The 15,732-nt window shown below is 42.6% G+C and overlaps 1 long non-coding RNA gene across 1 annotated transcript; it reads left to right on the top strand.

Moving 5' to 3' along the window:
* The first annotated feature begins 34 nt into the window (after window positions 1–34).
* On the top strand, window positions 35–15,597 carry LOC115099922. Its single transcript, XR_003858916.1, has 3 exons — window positions 35–172; window positions 1,402–1,404; window positions 15,586–15,597. It is a non-coding gene; the product is annotated as an uncharacterized LOC115099922 (long non-coding RNA).
* Window positions 15,598–15,732: the final 135 nt, after the last annotated feature.

The following is a 15,732-nucleotide window of genomic DNA, read 5'->3' as shown; positions in this document are numbered from 1 at the left end:
CAAATCCCATTGCAATGAAGACATTGTCTAGTGAGGAAGTCACGATAAACCATACTCTGAATGAGTTGGAGAACTCGGATAGTGGGAGATACACCTGCCAGTACGAAATGAATCTACCAGGACAAAGTTTTAGGTCACCAGAGAGTGAACCAATAAAAATAATTCTGAGTAAGTATTCTCTCTTTTCTTTTTAATATAAAATAAGGACCAGAAAAAAAGTTTTCTTAGAAGCAGAATTATTTTCATGGTTAGGTGCTTTCAAAATATGTTTGCAATCAAAAGAAATAAATGTTTTTACATAGGAAAGGAGGAGGCTGTGACTCCTAGTGGTAGGCCATACTCAGCCATCACTTTCACACACTCATCATGGAGCTGTCATGCATGGCTTTTCTCATTTCTCCTTTATATGGGACTCTCATCCCAGAACTCTTATTCATGGTTTTCCTCATTCCTTCTTACTCAGCTCTCAACAGAGAGTTCCTTTGTACAAACCTCTCTTTACTCCTTCTTTTTTCTTGAAAATTTCATTTATTAGTCCTGATTACACTGATAGATTATAACACACAACCCATATTACAAAAGGTGGTGACGTACAAGATAAAAAGTAAATAGACTTGTAGCCATTAGATTGTAAGTTCTATGGACTCTCTTATGTAAATTTATACAGTGCTGCACATGTGAAGTAGTGCTATTGAAGGAATTAGTAGCAGTATCAAATGTTCTTGTCATTAATTGGTTTAGGGAGACAAGCAATGTGAAAACCAAAATCTTGCTTAACAGCAGTTTTAACACAAAGCTCTAATTCCTAGTTTATGTAGACTAATTCTATACATTTCTGCAAGAAGAGGAAGTCTACTTGCAAATGTTCTTATCTCATAAGGAAAATTAGTAATTTTTTGCAAATATACTATTACACTTGTTAATGTGTTCTGTTTTCTTATTCCTCGTGTGTCATTCATTCTTTTTTCCAAGCTATAGATATTGTTAGTTTGTATAAAGTAACTGTGTTTATTAATTTTATAAAAGGTTACGGGCTAATATCCTCTGGGTCTGGTGACGCGTAGTGTCTTGCAGGGGGTGATCAAGAACTTATTTAGCCAGAATTAAAATAAGATGCATAGGGGCAGCTACAGAGACACACACTGCTATCTGACCTTGTGGCCAGATAAGTTGAATTTTTTACTTAAAGTTAGCCATAATATAGATTCCTTTCTTCCTGATATTTAATCGTCTGCATTTCTGTAATTTGCATGATTTGAAATTTCTCTATATTTTTACAAGCTATAGATATTGCTAGTCTGTATTAAATAACTGTTTGTTAATTTTAAAAACACTGGTATCTACAAGAGTTGTTTGTTCCCTCCCACCCTGCCTGACACCCACCCACCCACCCACGCTTAGGATGTTTTCTTTTTAAATAGTTCTTCCAAGGACTTAGGTTAAGCAAATACATCTTATTAGTTACTATTAACAGAATGCCTTTGATTCAGTGAAACAATTGTGGTACTTATGTCCCAAGGCCTGCCATTTGGAGAATTAAAAGATGTCCAATTTGTTTTCAGCTATCTGCAATGAAAAAGCAGCCGACTCAGCTGAAAGTAGAATTCGTTAGGTTTCAGAAAACCTGCTCTTTCTAGCAGTATCCAGAATATCTCCCCCAGCTCTCTCAGAAGATTCAGAACAAGACATATGACTATATAATACCCAATTTCCCCAACTGTGCAGCATCCTGAATATCTAACACCACTCCCACAGAGAAGTCGGACATCTAAGATTAAGAAAGCCAGTAATAAATGGATTATAGTGGGCTCTGGCAGAATAAGGGCTGTGAACAAGAGACACCTACTTTCCCTGCTGTTATCCTTACATAATACCTTTTCTGCATTGGAAAACAAAGAAGCTTTAGGGATGAAAAATGAGGTGATATCTGAAAGGGATGTAAATAAATGGATTATTTACATCCCAGTCGGCGGGTCGCTTTTATTTACATGTAAATAAATGGATTATTTACAACCCGGTCGGCGGGTTGCTTTTCGAAGCGACCCGCCGACCGAGACATGCCTCCACCACTGCCCAGACCGGAGAAGTAGGAGCTGGGAGCCAGGGCCGCGCAGCCGGCACCGGGACCTATCGAGGTAAGGCCCTCAAAGCTCGCCCTACCAACGATAGCCCATCACCGGCCACGAAGCCTTAACTTAATCTCCTCAGCAGCAACTTACCGACCTTGAGTCCGTCGCACCACTGCTGACGTCACCCGCATCGCGACCAGGAGGGGGATTTAAATCCAGACGCGAGTTCCAGGCGTCGCGTGCCTGGCGTCATGCACCAAAGGAGTGCGACAAAGGAGCCTGCCCCTTTGTGCGCCCCTTTGTGCAGCCCCTTAACGCCGCACAACTGCATCTAACCCTCCTACTCCTCTACTCAACCCAATCTGCTCCTATACTCCACCCAATCTATGGTCACAGCACCCTCACAGCAAGCTACACAACTAGAATTCCAAAACACAGCAGGAAACTAACCTCAATCACTCGGCCCAGCCTAACCATGACCACTCACCTAAGAAAATTCAACCATCTCATCAACATCCCACTGAAGAAGAACTTAAAAAGCCTCATCTACTTCACCTTTTTCCTAATTAATGCCCAATCAATAACCAAAAAATTATTTCTAATTAACGACCTAATCCAAGAAAAAAAACCCGACTTCATAGCGGTAACAGAAACCTGGTTCAAAAATACTGATCAAATCAAATAGCCTACAACAACTACGACCTTTTTTCTATCCCTCGAAAATCCCGAAAAGGAGGTGGTCTACTTCTGATAATAAAAAAGAATCTCTACATGAAACTGACCCCTACCAACCTACCAAAGAAATACGAAATTGCTCTTCTCGACTCCGGACATCTTCAAATATGCCTTGTCTACTGCCCTCCAAACCTCCTCGAAAATGAAATATCACCACTCCTGGAATTCCTGATAACCAACATCAGCACTAAAAAACCAGCTATTATACTTGGCGATTTCAACCTCCACGCAGACATCAACCCCAAAACACAAAGCTGCCAAACACTTTTAGACATGCTGTCCAGCTTTAACCTGGATCAACATGTAAACACCCCCACTCATAAAGCCGGTCACACCTTAGACCTGATTTTCACAATCCACCACTTCACTGATATATCCATCTCAGCCAGCCCAGTCCCCTGGTCTGACCACTTCCTTATACAATGCAAATCACATTTACAGCCTAGAATCATGACGGGCACTAGCGAATCGAAATCTTATAAATACCGACCCCCCCTTTCAACAGGACCTACTACAAAAAGAGCTAGGAAAACAACGGCAAACCTAGACCTTTCCAACACCAACAGAGCGATTCAATCATGGCACCAACTCACAGATCAGACTGCTAACAAGATAAACCCTGAAAAAACAAGACATAGAAAATCATCCAGCGGCAAAAACAACCCTTGTTTTAACTCGAATCTAAGATCAATGAAAACAAAACTCAGAAAACTGGAAAAAGAATGGAAAAACTCTAACTGCCCAAAAAACCTGCAAAGATACCGCACTCAACTGGCCTCCTATAAAAACATGATTATGATCACAAAATGAAACTACTACAGCTTAAAGATAAAAATCTCATCCAATAAATCAAACACCCTATTCAACATCGTCAAAAACCTAATAGACGAAAAAAGTAACAACGCCCCAGCCACCAATGCAATCAACCTATCCCAAGACTTCGCCTCATTCTTTAAAGACAAAATCAACAGAATAATTAACACATTCAACAACTCCACACCCACAGAAAATCATTACGTACCATTGAACATATCACCATGGTCACAATTCAACCTGATCTCGACTACCTTAGCTGAAAAAATGCTAAAAAGTATCAATCCTGCTCGTCATGACATGGACACCATCCCTACTCGTAACCTGAAAGATATGGCTCATATAATCGCCCCTACTATAGCCGCCATCGTCAATAAATCACTCGAAGAAGGTGAGCTACCAACCATGTTAAAAACCGCTACCATAACTCCAATTTTAAAAAAGAAGAATCTAGACCCCAAAGACCTGAATAACTACCGTCCGATCTCTAACCTGCCTCTACTTGCCAAGCTGACCGAGAAGGCTGCTCTGTCTCAACTAAACGAACACCTTGAAAACAACAAAATTCTACACGATGCACAATATAGATTCAGAAAAAACCGCAGTACAGAAACACTACTCGTCAACCTCTCTAACGAAATATTAAGAGGTCTCGACAACAAAATAAACCATCTTCTAATTCTTCTCGACCTTTCTGCGGCTTTCGATACCGTTGACCACAAAAGCCTTCTATCAAGACTTGCCAACATCGGCCTCACAGGAAGTACCCTCAACTGGTTCTCCTCCTACCTTCAGAACAGATTCTTCAAGGTATCACTGAACAACAACTCGTCTAAACCCCTTCCTCTAGAAACCGGCGTACCTCAAGGGTCCGCTTTATCTGCAACCCTCTTCAACATATACCTTCTACCGTTATGCCACCTCATCTCCAGTCTCGGAATATCATTCTACATGTATGCCGATGACATCCAGTTCATCATCCCCATTTCCAACACACTAGAAGAGGCTCTCTCCACAGCAGCAAACCATCTAACCGCAATAAGAAACATGCTAAACAAACTAAAGCTGTGCTTGAACATGAATAAAACGGAATGCATCCTCATAGGAAGAAATGTCCCAGAACAAACTATCACTACACACTCCCTTACAATCGACAACATCAACATCCAGATAAAAAACAATACAAAGAACCTCGGAATATGGATTGACAAAGACCTCAACTTAAAAAAGAGCATCGCTACCAAAACCAAAGAAGGATTCCACAAACTGCAAGCTCTGAAGCATCTAAAACCACTTCTCCACCATCAGGAATTCCGAACAGTACTTCAATCGCTTATCTTCAACAGCCTTGACTACTGCAATTCGCTCCTGTTAGGTCTTCCCAAATCGCACCTAAAACCATTCCAAACGCTGCAAAATGCTGCAGCCAGAGTCCTAATTGGCAAAAAAAAAAAAATCGGAACACATCACCCCTGTTCTAAGAAGTCTTCACTGGTTCCCAATCGACCAGAGAATCGAATTCAAAACCCTTACCCTAGTGCACAACGGTCTACACAAAACAGAAAACAACTCACTCTACAATATGATCCATCAACACAAACCTCAGAGACACACCAGAACGTCCAGCAAATTACTCCTGGACATACCAACACTTCCATCGGCTAAACTCACGTGCACGAGAAACAGAGCATTCTCAATTGCAGGTCCACACCCATGGAACTCCCTACCACAATACCTAAGCGCAATAACAGACAACAAATCCTTTAAAAAAGAACTGAAAACCTGGCTCTTCAGCAAAACATTCAGAGATGGCGTAGGCTAACTTCATAACACATACAACATCTCCCTTGCAAAATGAGCACACTAAGAGTTCCTATTGTTCTCCCCCCCTCCACATTTCACCTCCCACTGCTCTCCCTCCTCCATCTTTCCCCTGAGCATATCCCCCCCGCATCGCAAAGATCCACTTCCCCTCCGTCCTCTTTCCTCTCCCCTACCCTCATACCTCACCCACCCGCCTTACTCCCCTTCCTCCCTCCTTAACTTTTCTTCACTGAAAAACCCCTCCCCATATATTCTTGTGCATAGTTATTTATGTTTTCCCAGTGTCTCTGAGCTAGTAAAGCTCTAATGTATTATGACCTGACCTTGTTCAAGTGTTTAAATCCAATTATATGTTATTACCCGATCAGTTCGATGTAAACTATACCACGCTATATTCCTATTCCGTTCTATGTAACAAATTGTTCTATTGTAAACTGGGGTGAAGGCTAATTGCTAAACCTCAGTATAGAAAAGCCTCGAAATAAATAAATAAATAAATGTAGCCACTCAGTGTGCCTAGAAGCCCTTAAACCAGGGGTCGGGAACCTTTGTGGCTGAGAGAGCCACGAATGCCATATATTTTAAAATGTAATTCCATGAGAGCCATACTAACTACAACCCCCCACCCTCCTGACCCCCCCAAGACCTGCCAAATTCATTCACTACAACCCCCTACTTCCCTGATGCCCCCAAGACCCGCCAAATTAATTTACTACAACCCCCCCATCCTCCTAACCCCCCCCCCCCCAAAAGACCTGCCAAAAGTCCCTGGTGATCCAGCGGGGGTCCAGGGCTCGCAGACAAATCTTTAATAAAAAAGTAAAAATCTAACAAAAACCCCCACCCTCCTGATGCCCTCCAAGACCTCCAAAATTAATTTACTACAACCCCCCACCTGCCTGACCCCCCCCCCCCGACCTCCAAATTAATTTACTACAACCCCCACCCTCCTGACCCCCCCAAGACCTGCCAAAAGTCCCTGGTGGTCCAGCGGGGGTCTGGGAGCGATCTCCTGGACTTGGGCTGTCGGCTGCCAGTAGTCAAAATGGCGCCAACGGCCCTTTGCCCTCACTATGTCACTGGGGTCGACCAATGGCAGCGGTAGCCCCTGTGACATAGTAAGGGCAAAGGGCTGTCGATGCCATTTTGATTACTGGCAGCTGACGGCCCAAGTCCAGGAGATCACTCCCGGACCACTCCTGGACCCCCGCTGGACCACCAGGGACTTTTGGCAGGTCTTGGGAGGGTCAGGAGGGTGGGGGATTTTGTTAGATTTTTACTTTTTCATTAAAGATTTGTCTGCGAGCCAGATGCACCCATCAAAAGAGCCATATCTGGCTCCCGAGCCATAGGTTCCTGACCCCTGCCTTAAACATTATCAAAGGTTATTAAAGGAAGTTGCTTCTGTAGGGAGACTCATTCATCAGGGGAATCAATTTAGGAAATAATTTTGATGGGGACAAAACAATTAAATGCTTTCCAGGATCCTCAGCCAGTAGAAATACTAACAAGATAGTCAACGCAATTATAGAAGAAAGTAGAGATTCCGATATTTATTTTATTTATTTATTTAACATTTTTCTATACCGAACTTCATGACAGGCGTCATATCAGGCCAGTTTACATCAAACTTAGGGGTTAACTTAGTAAAAAAACCGTATAACAAGAAGGCCGAAGCGCGGATACAAATAACAGGGAAAATGAACTTGGAGGCTAGAGTAGCCAGGAAATAAAGGACAGAAAAAAACTGGAGAATGAACATGGAAGAATTAGCAATTACTGAATTCAATATGATATCAATGTTAACATCCATCTGGGGACCAATGACCTTGCAAGAAATGGTATCCTTCAGTACAGAAAGATTTCCAAAATGTAGGAAAGAAGATTAGATACATGGTAAAGGTCATTGCCTATTCCAGAATATTTCCTCTTCAAGGAAAGGGGAAGGAAAGGCTCTGCCATATAGATAATTTTAATTTCTGGCTCACAACATGGTGTAAAGTATGTTTTTTTGGATACATTGGAGGTTGGGGGTCATGTATGGAGCAGTAAAAATTTATACGATGCTAAGTGAGAAATTCAGAGCATACATTATCAGGCATTTAAACTGGAGGGCAGGAGTGGCAGGAGGTAGCCAATGAAATTGCCATGTCACCCCCAAGCAATACAGGAATTAGGAGGAGGAAACACAATAAATCAGCTCAAAATAGCAGAAAAGATGGCTAGGAAGAGCAGCAAATCAAGGGGAAAAAGATGGAAACCTATGACCACAAACGCTTGTAGTCTGGGCAATAAAATCCCAGACCTGTCGGCCCTAATGGTAGAGGCAGACTTGGACATCTTTGCTGTTAGAGACATGGTTCACAGATTCTCATGATTGGGATACGGCCCTAATGGTAGAGGCAGACTTGGACATCTTTGCTGTTAGAGACATGGTTCACAGATTCTCATGATTGGGATACGGCCATCCTGGGCTATAACTTGATAAGGAAGAATAGAGAGGACAGAAAAGGGGGAGGAGTAGCTCTTTATGTCAAAAATAATATCCAGTCAACTGAAATGAAAGGGATGTGGGGTAGGGAAGAAGCATTATGGGTTGTCCTGAAAAAAAAGAGGATGGTGCTTCCATTTACATTGGTGTAGTCTACAGTCCTCCAACTCAAACAGAAGAACTGGACAGAGATCTGATTGAAGAATTCCAAAAGGTGGGAAAGAAAGGATAAATGTTGCTCATTGGAGATTTTAATCTGCCAGATGTGGATTGGAATATCCCTTCTGTGGAATCTGCAAGAAGTAGAGAGATAGTGGATGCCCTTCAAGGGGCTCTGCTCAAACAAATGTTAATGGAACCCATAAGGGAGGGTGTGATACTCAATGTAATGCTTTCAAATGGGAATAATGTCTCTTATGACCAGGTAGGTGCCCACTTAACCACTAGTGATAATCAGATGGTATGGTTTGATATTGCAAATATGATACAGAAAAGACACACAAAAACCTGAGTTTTAAATTTAAAACATACAAACTTTGTCAAAATGGGGAGTTCTTGGAAGAAGAATTAGAAAACTGGGAGATAATGGGTGAGGTGGAACAACAGTGGGCCAAATTAAAAGGAGTTATTATAAAGGCAACAAATCTATATGTTGCTGTAGGGAGCTCTCCTCCCTACAGCAACAGACAGCAACTTCCAGCACCCTTCTCTACAGCAAGCATCCACTCTCCTCTTTAACAAACATCCTGCACTCATCTATAACAGCATTCACCCAGAACTCTTCTATACCAGCAACCATTTAACATTCATCTTGCACCAGTCTCTTCCCAGCAATCTCCTAGCAATCTCCCCTCCCAGTGATCATCCCTTTCATCTGTTCCTGCGATCATCCAGCAAACAACCAGCCAACAAGGAGCACCATGCCTCTATCCCAGCTCCTCTATCTCAGCAAACAAGCAACTCTCCTCCATTCCATAAATTATCCAGAACCCCTATTCTTCAAGCAAAACATCCAACACCCTTCCACCAAACAGCCAGATCCCTCCTCCTCAAGCAATTATCCTGCGCTCTTCGTCTCCCGCTCTCATCAACCACCCTGCGAGCATCACTACCAGCAACCTTCCAGCTCTCATCAATACTTCGCTCCACGGTCCTGAACCTTCTTCCATATTTTTACAAAAAGACAACATGCTACAAACCTACCCCATCCCTATTATTCCACGCTCACCCTTCTTCAGAGCCATTCCACCCATGCTCAACCCTCGCTCAAAGAGATCACTGATTCCAATAATGATCTCCCCGCTAACACAATTCCTAGGTCTGTCTTTAATCACCTTAACCCTTCTCAATGCGCAATCCCTCGCAAAAAAATCTCACTTGCTCAACGACCACCTCCTAGACACCCAACCGGACATCTGTGCCATTACTGAAACATGGCTGAAAAACCCGGATACCGCCCTAATTAATCAACTCCCAACACAATTATACGATTTCTTCTCTATCCCAAGACCTAAAAAAAGAGGGGGAGGAATAATGCTAGCAGCAAAAAAAGAACTGAGACTATCCCAACAAGCCTTCAAATCAACGACCAAACTGGAAATCGGTCTCTTCAAATCCACCCAGATTCAAATCTGCCTTATATATGCCCCCCCCCAGGGCTCCTAGAATCAGACCCATCTCCGCTCATCGAAATTATTGCTAAACATATCAACACGAACTCCCCAGCTATCATTCTAGGAGACTTCAACATCCATGTTGACTCCCCTTCTCCCTCATCCAATTGCGAAGCTCTTCTCTCCTCATTCAACATAAGAACATAAGAACATAAGAAAATGCCATACTGGGTCAGACCAAGGGTCCATCAAGCCCAGCATCCTGTTTCCACCAGTGGCCAATCCAGGCCATAAGAACCTGGCAAGTACCCAAAAACTAAGTCTATTCCATGTAACCATTGCTAATGGCAGTGGCTATTCTCCAAGTGAACCTAATAGCAGGTAATGGACTTCTCCTCCAAGAACTTATCCAATCCTTTTTTAAACACAGCTATACTAACTGCACGAACCACATTCTCTGGCAACAAATTCCAGAGTTTAATTGTGCGTTGAGTAAAAAAGAACTTTCTCCGATTAGTTTTAAATGTGCCCCATGCTAACTTCATGGAGTGTCCCCTAGTCCTTCTACTATCTGAAAGAGTAAATAACCGATTCACATCTACCCGTTCTAGACCTCTCATGATTTTAAACACCTCTATCATATCCCCCCTCAGTCGTCTCTTCTCCAAGCTGAAAAGTCCTAACCTCTTTAGTCTTTCCTCATAGGGGAGTTGTTCCATTCCCCTTATCATTTTGGTAGCCCTTCTCTGTACCTTCTCCATCGCAATTATATCTTTTTTGAGATGCGGCGACCAGAATTGTACACAGTATTCAAGGTGCGGTCTCACCATGGAGCGATACAGAGGCATTATGACATTTTCCATTTTATTCATCATTCCTTTTCTAATAATTCCCAACATTCTGTTTGCTTTTTTGACTGCCGCAGCACACTGAACCGACGATTTCAATGTGTTATCCACTATGACACCTAGATCTCTTTCTTGGGTTGTAGCACCTAATATGGAACCCAACATCGTGTAATTATAGAATGGTTATTTTTCCCTATATGCATCACCTTGCACTTATCCACATTAAATTTCATCTGCCATTTGGATGCCCAATTTTCCAGTCTCACAAGGTCTTCCTGCAATTTATCACAATCTGCTTGTGATTTAACTACTCTGAACAATTTTGTGTCATCTGCAAATTTGATTATCTCACTCGTCGTATTTCTTTCCAGATCATTTATAAATATATTGAACAGTAAGGGTCCCAATACAGATCCCTGAGGCACTCCACTGTCCACTCCCTTCCACTGAGAAAATTGCCCATTTAATCCTACTCTCTGTTTCCTGTCTTTTAGCCAGTTTGCAATCCAAGAAAGGACATCGCCACCTATCCCATGACTTTTTACTTTTCCTAGAAGCCTCTCATGAGGAACTTTGTCAAACGCCTTCTGAAAATCCAAGTATACTATATCTACCGCTTCACCTTTATCCACATGTTTATTAACTCCTTCAAAAAAGTGAAGCAGATTTGTGAGGCAAGACTTGCCCTGGGTAAAGCCATGCTGACTTTGTTCCATTAAACCATGTCTTTCTATATGTTCTGTGATTTTGATGTTTAGAACACTTTCCATTATTTTTCCTGGCACTGAAGTCAGGCTAACCGGTCTGTAGTTTCCCGGATCGCCCCTGGAGCCCTTTTTAAATATTGGGGTTACATTTGCTATCCTCCAGTCTTCAGGTACAATGGATGATTTTAATGATAAGTTACAAATTTTTACTAATAGGTCTGAAATTTCATTTTTTAGTTCCTTCAGAACTCTGGGGTGTATACCATCCGGTCCAGGTGATTTACTACACTTCAGTTTGTCAATCAGGCCTACCACATCTTCTAGGTTCACCGTGATTTGATTCAGTCCATCTGAATCATTACCCATGAAAACCTTCTCCATTACGGGTACCTCCCCAACATCCTCTTCAGTAAACACCGAAGCAAAGAAATCATTTAATCTTTCCGCGATGGCCTTATCTTCTCTAAGTGCCCCTTTAACCCCTCGATCATCTAACGGTCCAACTGACTCCCTCACAGGCTTTCTGCTTCGGATATATTTAAAAAAGTTTTTACTGTGAGTTTTTGCCTCTACAGCCAACTTCTTTTCAAATTCTCTCTTAGCCTGTCTTATCAATGTCTTACATTTAACTTGCCAATGTTTATGCTTTATCCTATTTTCTTCTGTTGGATCCTTCTTCCAATTTTTGAATGAAGATCTTTTGGCTAAAATAGCTTCTTTCACCTCCCCTTTTAACCATGCCGGTAATCGTTTTGCCTTTTTTCCACCTTTCTTAATGTGTGGAATACATCTAGACTGTGCTTCTAGAATGGTATTTTTTAACAATGACCACGCCTCTTGGACATTTTTTACTTTTGTAGCTGCTCCTTTCAGTTTTTTTCGAACAATTTTTCTCATTTTATCAAAGTTTCCCTTTTGAAAGTTTAGCACGAGAGCCTTGGATTTGCACACTGTTCCTTTTCCAGTCATTAAATCAAATTTGATCATATTATGAACACTATTGCCAAGCGGCCCCACCACCGTTACCTCTCTCACCAAGTCCTCTGCTCCACTGAGAATTAGATCTAAAATTGCTCCCTCTCTCGTCGGTTCCTGAACCAATTGCTCCATAAAGCTATCATTTATTCCATCCAGGAACGTTATCTCTCTAGCGTGACCCGATGATACATTTACCCAGTCTATATTGGGGTAATTGAAGTCTCCCATTATTACTGCACTACCAATTTGGTTAGCTTCCCTAATTTCTCTTAGCATTTCACTGTCCATCTCACCATCTTGACCAGGTGGACGGTAGTATACCCCTATCACTGTAGTCTTCCCTGATACACAAGGGATTTCTACCCATAAAGATTCAATTTTGTATTTAGTCTCATGCAGGATGTTTATCCTGTTGGACTCTATGCCATCCCGGACATAAAGCGCCACACCTCCTCCCGACTGCTCCTCTCTGTCATTGCGATATAATTTGTACCCCGGTATAGCACTGTCCCATTGGTTATCCTCTTTCCACCATGTCTCTGAGATGCCAATTAAGTCTATGTCATCATTTACTGCTATACATTCTAATTCTCCCATCTTACTTCTTAGACTTCTGGCATTAGCATACAAACATTTCAAAGTTTGTTTTTTGTTTGTATTTTTATTCTGCTTTTTAATTGATAGGGATAAGTTAGAATTTTTTAGCTCAGGTGAGTTTTTAGTTACAGGCACTTGGACTACTTTTCTAATTATTGGAACCTCACTGTCGGGATGCCCTAATTCTAATGCATCATTAGTATCCTTTAAAGATACATCTCTCCGAACCATGCGCTGCTGAGCGACTGTCGGCTTTCCCCTTTGTTCTAGTTTAAAAGCTGCTCTATCTCCTTGTTAAAGGTTAGCGCCAGCAGTCTGGTTCCACCCTGGTTAAGGTGGAGCCCATCCCTTCAGAAGAGACTCCCCCTTCCCCAAAAGGTTCCCCAGTTCCTAACAAAACTGAATCCCTCTTCCTTGCACCATTGTCTCATCCACGCATTGAGACTCCGGAGCTCTGCCTGCCTCTGGTGACCTGCGCGTGGAACAGGGAGCATTTCAGAGAATGCTACCCTGGAGGTTCTGGATTTAATCTTTCTACCTAAGAGCCTTGGCAATGGGTTTCAAACAAATCATAAACAATCCCACGCACAGGGCAGGCCATACGCTAGACCTTATATTCTAGAGATGTGTATCGTGTGATCGATCGTCTTAACGATCGATTTCGGCTGGGGGGGGGAGGGAATCGGCTCGTCGCGGTTTTGTTTTTCTAAATATCGTGTAAATCGTGAATCGGGGGAGGGCGGGAAAACCGGCACATTAAAACATCCCTAAAACCCACCCCGACCCTTTAAAATAAATCCCCCACCCTCCAGAACCCCCCCCCAAAATGTCTTAAATCACATCCCTATTATATTCATGAACGAAACCATCTCACCCCTCTCCCCGCCTACTTGTACCCCCATCCCCTGGTCAGATCACGCTCTGATAGTTTCTGAACTATCAATAAAACAAAAACTGTCTCCGATCGCCACCAAATCCTCTATCCAATTCAGGAAACCTTGTTCCATGGAGACCCTCAGCAACAGCCTTACCAAGGACCTAACTAATCTGGACCTCTCCGATGCCGACTCCACCATTAAATCTTGGCTAAATATCACGCAATCAATAGCAAACAATATCTGCCCCACATCCTCCGAAGTCATCAATCCAGCCCGCTCTAACAAAAAACCCTGGTATTCAACAGAATTAAGAAAACTCAAACTAGACTTGCAACACAAAGAACAACGATGGTGGAAGGATCCCTCCCCCTCCTCACTTGCCTCCTACAAAACCTCTATGAACCACCATTCTTCGCACTAAATGGGACTTCTACGCCAAAAAAATACACGGCTTCCTTTATGACCCTAAAACTCTTTTCTCATACGTTGCAGCTCTTACCACCCCTGTACCCCCCACCATCCCGGAAGAGGAAGCCCAAAACAAATCAACAGAGCTGGCAAACTTCTTCGATAACAAAATCAAAAATCTACTTGCTCCACTGGCAACACCCATCCCTTCATCAAATACCCTACCACCACCCAGCCCTAATCACTCCCCAACTATCCACACACAGAAACTAGAATCCTTCGAACCCACATCATCCTTGGAAATCGAATCGATAATCAAGAATATGAAGCCTTCATCACACCCATTGGACCAAATACCTACCAAACTCCTTCTCACCGTTCCCAATACAATTGCTAAACCCCTGGCCGACGACATTAATTGCTCCTTCATCCAAGGTTCGGTCCCTGACTCATTAAAAACTGCTTCCCTGAGTCCGCTATTGAAGAAACCCAACCTGGACCCAGCCATCCCTGGAAATTTCCGCCCCATTGCAAACCCTCCTTTCATAGCCAAACTAATGGAAAAGCTAGTTAACATCAGACTCACAGACTTCCTTGACTCTCACCATATTCTCCACCCTTCTCAATTCGGATTCAGGAAACGCCTAAACACTGAATCTCTCCTTCTTTCATTAACTGACAACATCCTGATGGGCCTTGACAAAGGCCAATCTTACCTTCTAGCTCTCCTCGACATCTCAGCTGCGTTTGACACTGTAAATCATTCAATTCTCATCAACTGTCTTATGGAAATAGGCGTTTCTGGCACTGCTCTTCTCTGGTTCAAATCCTTTCTTTTCAACAGGCACTACAAAGTTAAAATAAATGACAAAGAATCCCACCCAGTCCCTTCTAATCAAGGAGTACCACAAGGCTCATCACTCTCTCCTACCCTGTTCAATATTTATCTACTTCCTTTATGCCAGTTACTCAATTCCCTCAACCTCACCCACTATATATATGCTGATGATGTGCAGATACTAATCCCAATCGCGGACCCCATCTCCACCACACTAAACTTTTGGAACAATTGTCTGCATTCCATCAACCTCCTCCTATCGAGTCTCAACCTGGTTCTCAATACCTCCAAAACAGAACTCCTCATCTCCCCTAGCAACAACAACCCCGTAGCCATCAACGCAACTATACCACTAGCCAGCCAGGTGAGAAACCTAGGGGCCACCCTAGACTCCAGATTAAACTTCAAAAAGTTCATCAATACCACAACTAAAGAATGTTTCTTTAAACTACAGGTCCTAAAACAACTAAGACCACTCCTACACTTCCAGGATTTCTGCTCAGTTCTTCAAGCCATACTGTTTTCAAAGATTGACTATTGCAACGCACTATTACTCGGTCTACCCGCCTCTTCCACTAAACCTCTTCAGATGCTGCAAAATGCAGCAGCCAGGATTCTTACTAACTCGCGTCGTAAAGACCACATCACTCCAATTCTAAAAATCCTACACTGGCTACCTATCCACTATAGAATACTTTTCAAGACTCTTACTATCATTCATAAATCTGTCTATCAACAATCCTCTATCTAACTCACCACCCCCCTCGAACTTCATACCTCCACAAGGCCGATCAGATCTGCATACAAAGGCTCTCTCCAGGCTCCCCCAAGCAAATTATTGGTCCACAACTCCATCCATAAATGAGCTCTTTCGACAGCGGGTCCACTCCATTGGAACTCTCTCCCCCCAGATATACGTCAGGAACAATACCA

The sequence above is a fragment of the Rhinatrema bivittatum genome, chromosome 10, assembly GCF_901001135.1.
Source record: "Rhinatrema bivittatum chromosome 10, aRhiBiv1.1, whole genome shotgun sequence".
NCBI classification, from domain to species: domain Eukaryota; kingdom Metazoa; phylum Chordata; class Amphibia; order Gymnophiona; family Rhinatrematidae; genus Rhinatrema; species Rhinatrema bivittatum.
Note: the sequence above shows the minus strand (reverse complement) of the source record. Positions and strands in the feature narration are given on the sequence as shown.